Below are 6,000 nucleotides of genomic sequence, written 5' to 3'. Positions count from 1 at the left end.
CCTGACCCCCGCGGCGGCTGCTGCATAGTCATGAGCGCAGGCCGGCGCTGCGTCAGCGGAAGCGGCGCGCGGCGGCTGTTTCCGACCTGATAAAGCGGCGTTGTCCCCGCGCGCCGGCCACAGCCTCACAAGCGCTCCTTCTGACCCCGGGTCTATCGCTGACTGACCGCCTGCCCGGCCGGCCGGCCGAGGAGCAGCCGTCGCCGGGTCCCGCCGCCGCCGCACCCGGAGCGCCGCGCCCCCGCCGCCACTGCCCGGCCCGGCCCGGCCGCCCCGCCGCGCCGCCGCCCCGCGGCCCCGGCCGGAGGAGACAGGTGAGCGGCCGGGCAGCCGCCCCCGACCCCGCACCTGGGCACCCGGCACCTGCTGCTTCCCATGTCCACCCCACCCCCGCGCGACCTCGAGCTCCGGGTCCCGCTCCCGGCCCTCCTCGGCATCTCTTCCCCGGGGAGGGTGCTCCCACGCCATGGCCGGGAGCCTTCTCCCGCCTGGACACCCGCCCCTGTCCTTGGCCCTCTCCCTTCTCCCCGACTGCACCTGCCGTCCTCGTCTTCGTCCCCCCAGCCTCCTGGAACATCCCGGGCCCCTCGCCGCGGTGTGCACCTTCCCATGGACCCTGTCCTGGTCGCATCCCTCAGCGTCCCCCACCCCTGTCTTCTCGGGTTACTCTACCCGGAGGAAGCCTGGCGCCTCGCCCCCTAGGTCCCGACCCTTCCCTGCGCCCTCGGTTTGATGTCGCCAACTTCTGAGAGTTCAGCCTCTGTCCCCTTTGCCTGAACCCCTCCTGCCCCCAGCACACGCACGCCCTCAGCACGCCTAGCCGGGCTTCCACACTTGGAACTCCGAGCTGACCCCCGGGGCTGTGCCTGTGTTTTTGTCTTATCTGCACTGTCCTCTGGTCTGTCCCTTTGAAGACACCTCTATTTCCCGCAGCCAAGCTGTGCCTGGAGGAGAGGGGCCAGTGCCTCGGTGCATCCAGGTCCAGAGCCCCTGCCCTGCAGAAGTCCCGGCACATTCATCTGCATCTCTGCACCGCTTTCCCTTTCCCTCCTGCCTCGCCCTCCTAGAGCTCTTGAACTTAACCCATTCCTCCCCAAGGTGTGTTGCTCTTGACTGGGCTCCGGGGGAACACATTCCAGCAAAGGGCTTTTTCAGAGGAGGTATGTCAAAATGGGAGGGGCGGTGGTTTGAAAAAAAAAGCACAGCCTCCTGATTAACCATTCATAGTGATTCTAGGTGTGTGTTTGTGTGTGCGTGGGGGGACACACACTTGATCTCCTAGGGAGTGTGAGATTTTTTTCCTTTCCAGTGGGGGCACTGATGGGTCAGACTGAGCCAGTCAGCCCCATTGGATACCCCAGTTGACTCCCGCAAAAAGGGGCCTTGTCGCTTCTGGTTTGGGGGGCATCTCGTAGCCTAAGGCCTGGGGCGGCAGGAGGGTGTAGGGGATGAGTGATCGAAGCAGCTGTTGTGGGTTCACATGATTGTCCGGATCGAAGCCTGTTTCTCCTGGGAAAACCCAGGCCGATCTTTGCGGCATTACGTGAGTGAGCCCTGCCCTTCCCTGCACCTCAGCGTCTCTGCTTCTCCCGTCAGTAACGGACAGGTAGGGTTACCCACAGGGGGAATCTTTCGTCTCTTCCATTTTGTGCTTGTAGTAGGAGAAAAAGGAAGAATATAAAAAAACTGGAGCATTGGTTTACCGATGAAGTGTACTAAATGGCTGGGCATGAGAAACAGTGACCCCAGCCTCCTTTAAAAAAAAAAGCAATAATCTTCTCACTTTGCTGCTAGATCTGAATTATGTATTAAAAGAAGGAGTAAGAGTTTGTTCAGTGCTTGAGAGATCTTGCAGAATCCACTTGAAGGTGGGGAGGTGCAGTGACTGTGGCCTGGAGCTATGTAGGCCCCAGGTGGGAAGACCCAGGCAGACATAAAACGCCAGGGGTTCTGGAGAGAGGGTGGGGAGTAGGTTGTCTTAAAAATCAGGACTTTCAGTCCCATTCAGGCTAATTGTTTTTCATGGGCAGCAGCTGTAAAGGGGAGAAGGGGATCGTTTGAGATATATTTGAAATGCATATGAGGTATTTAGTGTCGGGTGTTGTGTGGACTGGGTGTCCCCCCGGGGAGGCTGCCCAGGGGGCTCTGGGCCTGTGAGAGTTGCCAGCTTTCCTTGCAGAGATGCGTGCTGCAGCCTTGGCCCTTGTCGCATCGTGAAAGCAGAGCAGAGATTGGACTGGGTGATCTCCAAGGCGGCTTGCAGTTTTTAACGTCCTGGGGCCCTCTCTGCCTTCAACTTTGCTTGTTGGAGAGTGGGATGGGGCGGGAGGAGCCTGGGAACGGGACCCTGCCCTCTCGGAGCCGGGAGATCCCGCCCTGCAGGTCTGCAGGGGAGGAGGGGCTGCAGCTGTGGCAGCTCCCCAGCTCCAGTGGAGGAAGGGGGCCCAGGAAGGTATTTTAGCCAGCATTTAGGGTACTTGGTGTTGGATTGGTTTTGTCCGTGTTGTCAGAGGGGCGGGTGGGGAGGAGAGTGGACGGGCTTCCCCGGGGTCTGGGCTTTGCTCTCATTTGCTGCCTGTGGCGCCGGTTGGTCCCTGTCAGTCGTCTGCACCCTCTGCCCTCTCTCACTCGTCCTGTGGGGCCCGGAAGCCCAGACCTGTGTAGCCGGCAGGGGTGGTTCGTGACCTAACAGCCTGGCACGGAGTGAGGGTGACTGGTGAGCGCCGTAGGTGGCAGACAACCCCAAATTGCAGTGCCCTCCTCGGGAACACCCCTGGCAGACCCGTGTCTGTAATTTGCGGAGCCGGAATGCGCTGGAAGCCGTGTTCCCTACTGAGGACGGGCGAGGATGCTGCTCCGCACTCGCTTCCTCTGGTTTCCTAGATTTTTTTTTTTTTTTTTAATCACAGCAGAATTCCGTTGTTGAAGGTGTACTCAGCAAAACCCCATTAGGAGGGCTGCCTCGACTCCAAGCCAGGAGACATGAGAGCACTTTAGCTCTGCCGAGTGGAAATCTGACCGGAGGGAAAAAGCCTCCCAGATGAAGAGAGGCCACATAGAAAGGAGGGGGTGGGAGGGGACCCCCCGAGCAGGGGCTCCCAGGCCGAGGCCAGGCCCGCCACCCCTCCCCCACCCGTGCCTGGACAAGGTCCCCTTGTTTACATCAGCTTAATTATCCCACCAAAATCAATGAACAAGGATCTTTTTAAACATGGAACTTTCAAAATGTGCTTCGAGTGGCTTTTTTTTTTTTTTAAGGGTATCAAATGCTAACTAAGCCTTTGTGAAATAAGGCACTTCCGCGAACGGGGAGATTGTGGACCTTTTCAATGTGGGTGCAAAGGAGGCTTCCCTGCCTCTGTTCACAGCAGTATTCACGGCAGTCATTTCCATCCCGCTGCCACTTGGGCAGTGGTGACATTGCTTTGTGTCGCTGCTCCTTTGGCAAGTGACTTTTAGAGGAGGCATTTTAAGAAGATTAAGACCCACAGGCTTGCGGGGCAACAGCATGATCCCCGCTGTTTCCGTGGCACTAAGTGTTCCTTTTACACCCGGGTCCTGCAGCAGGGCCTGGACACTTGTCGTTCCCACCATAGCCGACGCGGATGTGCTGCCCGGATGCATGGGCAGTGGGTCTGTCTGGGTCGTTTGTTGAGTGCGCTCATCTTGGGTTAAGTACACTGCTAGCTTTTTGAGAGAGATGATGGGAAAGGAAACAGGTTCCCAAGGTTGGAGAGGTTTCTGAGTTCTCTTTGGCTAGTTTGGAAGCTCACGCAAGACAGGTCACCAGGGTCCATAGGAGGGCCCGCAGGGAGCCCCCAGTGAGGGCGCACGCTGTGCTGGGCATTTTGCCCCCCAAGTGCAGGGTTGGGGTGCTGGCTGTCCTAAGGTGGGATCCTCCCGCAGCTGGAGGATTTGCAGAGTCTTTTCAAGTTACTGAGCAAGGCTGCCTTGCCCTCACTCCCCCCGCACTCTGCTTGGCCCCAAGCCCAGGTGAGGGAAGCTTTGTTCCACCTGGGTCGTTGGTGTTTGCATCCTCCCAAGCCTGTTGAAGGATTTCGCTGGCAGTGAGGAAACCTGCATTCCTGAAGCAGTGCCCGAGAGGTGCTTTACTGTGCCGCCTTGAAAAAGTACTTTCCAACCTGGGATTATGTGGCGCAGCTGGTTTTGAGTTTTTGGAGTTTGCTGGAGGGTCTCTCCTGGGGTTTTGTCTTTAAATCCTGGAGCCAGGTGAACTGGTTGGCAATCAAATTCTTCCCATTTCAAAGAAAGGAAAATCTTGAGTGCAAAATTCATAGCAAACCCTTAATACAGATAAAGAGAGTGCATTTCTGGTCCAGATGTAGTGGTTGCTGTACTTTTACATGCAGATCTCGCTGCACAGTTTTAAGCGACCACTTGGATATTGCAAGGCCAGACAACAGTAAATAAGCTCCTCGTTGCCAACGTTTTCGTCACCATTTTAAGGAAACGTATTTATCCAAAAGAGGATGAGTTTGGGTTTGGAAAGAGAAAGGAATATTTTCCCATCAATTATCTTGAGGGGAGGGGTTTGGGATGAACTTGTTTATCCAGAGGGCATGGACGGAGGAGGGGCACCAGCTGAGGGTGTGGAAGGCTGCGCTTTCACCATTGCGATCACCTGTTAAGTTGGGGCTGTTTCAGAGGTATATTGCCTTAAAGCAGAGATCTTCAGACATTTTTGACCTGTTCTGTAAAATAACTTTGAAAAACTATGGGCACCTTTTTAAGTTGACATCTAAACTTTTTCCTTGTCGTTTAAAATAATGAAACGCTCTAATGACTTGAAAGCCTACCATCGCCCTTTGAAAAAAGGAGCAAAGTGTTCTGAACAGTTTTAACATGTGCATCTTCGTTTCTTCCTGAGCTCCTATGTTTGCTCCACTTTCCCTCCCGGATTTTACTCTAAGGCCACGCACTTTGATACTTGAAAGCCTTTTGTCGGTCATTGTTCACACTTCTCTGTCCCCAGAGTACACATAAACCGCAATTTAAAACATTTCTGTGATTGTGAGGCTGTGTTAATCCAGAAGAATTTTTTGTCACTGTAAATATTGTCAGTGCAAAAGTGGTCACAGAAGCAGAAATGTATTGTTGATCTCGATAATTACTGGATGTACAAAATAAAAACATTGGCAAGCGTGTCTTAAAGAGCTAGCTGGGTTGTGGGGGGAGGGTCCCTTTAAGGTGCCTCAGTTAAAGAAATTACCCATCTGTCCTTGATGCCAGTTACACCCCACCACAGGGACTGAGGAAGGGAGAGTGTGAAGGTGACCTTGGTGGAGGGGGAGGGCACTGAGGCTGGGACTTCACCACCGGCCCTGTCACAGGCAGTTCAGCGCTGAGGATCTGTGAACTCAGACTCTCCAAGTCACCCACACCTGAGAACCCTGAGAACGCCTTTGCGTTTGCACCCATGCCTTAAGGTGCGGTGCTGCTCTGTCACCTTACTGTGCTCGGTGTGGAGGGGTAGAGTATCTGCCACTACTTCACTAAGTGGTGGCGTCCATGCTGATCCACGTGTACTTGCATATTTGATTGCATGTTTCCTAGATGGACTGTGTTAAAGGGCAAAAGGCAGTACAGCTTGTAAGTGCGCATTTTGGTTAGTGGCAACGCGTTTTTATTTGGTTGGGTTAAAATTGAAGCCTATGGAATAGTGCTCTGAGTTAAAGAGGTTTTCGTTCGCCCTGCGGGGATCCTGTCAGCTTGCTCTGCCCGGCTCCCTTCTCCGGCTGCAGTGAGTGTGTCTGCAGGGAGGAGAGCGCGGTCTTTGCTGGTCTCCAGGGCGAGGGCCCCTGGGCTGGGGGAGGGCCCCTGGGGGTACAGAGGAGCCTGACGGGTCGGGGTTTGTGGAAATGGGGCCTCTCTCCCTGAGAAGCGGGTGAGGTTGGTGTTAGTTCCCAAACCTTCCTCCGAGCTGTTTGGAAGTCCTGGGCTGGTGTTCTCTTAGCTAAGCTGGAGATGCTCTCAAAGCAT

At 55.3% G+C, this 6,000-nt stretch overlaps 1 protein-coding gene across 1 annotated transcript in view; it reads left to right on the top strand.

Annotated features, from left to right (window-relative positions):
* The first annotated feature begins 245 nt into the window (after nt 1–245).
* Nucleotides 246–6,000, top strand: part of SLC45A4 (solute carrier family 45 member 4) — a 73,789-nt gene continuing 68,034 nt past the window's right edge. Inside the window, exon 1 of the mRNA XM_059995252.1 lies at nt 246–314. The gene's annotated coding sequence lies outside the window, so the exon portion shown is untranslated. The remainder of the gene's footprint in view (nt 315–6,000) is intronic.

This window comes from Delphinus delphis, chromosome 17, assembly GCF_949987515.2.
Source record: "Delphinus delphis chromosome 17, mDelDel1.2, whole genome shotgun sequence".
Lineage (NCBI taxonomy): Eukaryota > Metazoa > Chordata > Mammalia > Artiodactyla > Delphinidae > Delphinus > Delphinus delphis.
The sequence above is the reverse complement of the archived record's forward strand: the minus strand, read 5'-3'. Positions and strand labels throughout refer to the sequence as shown.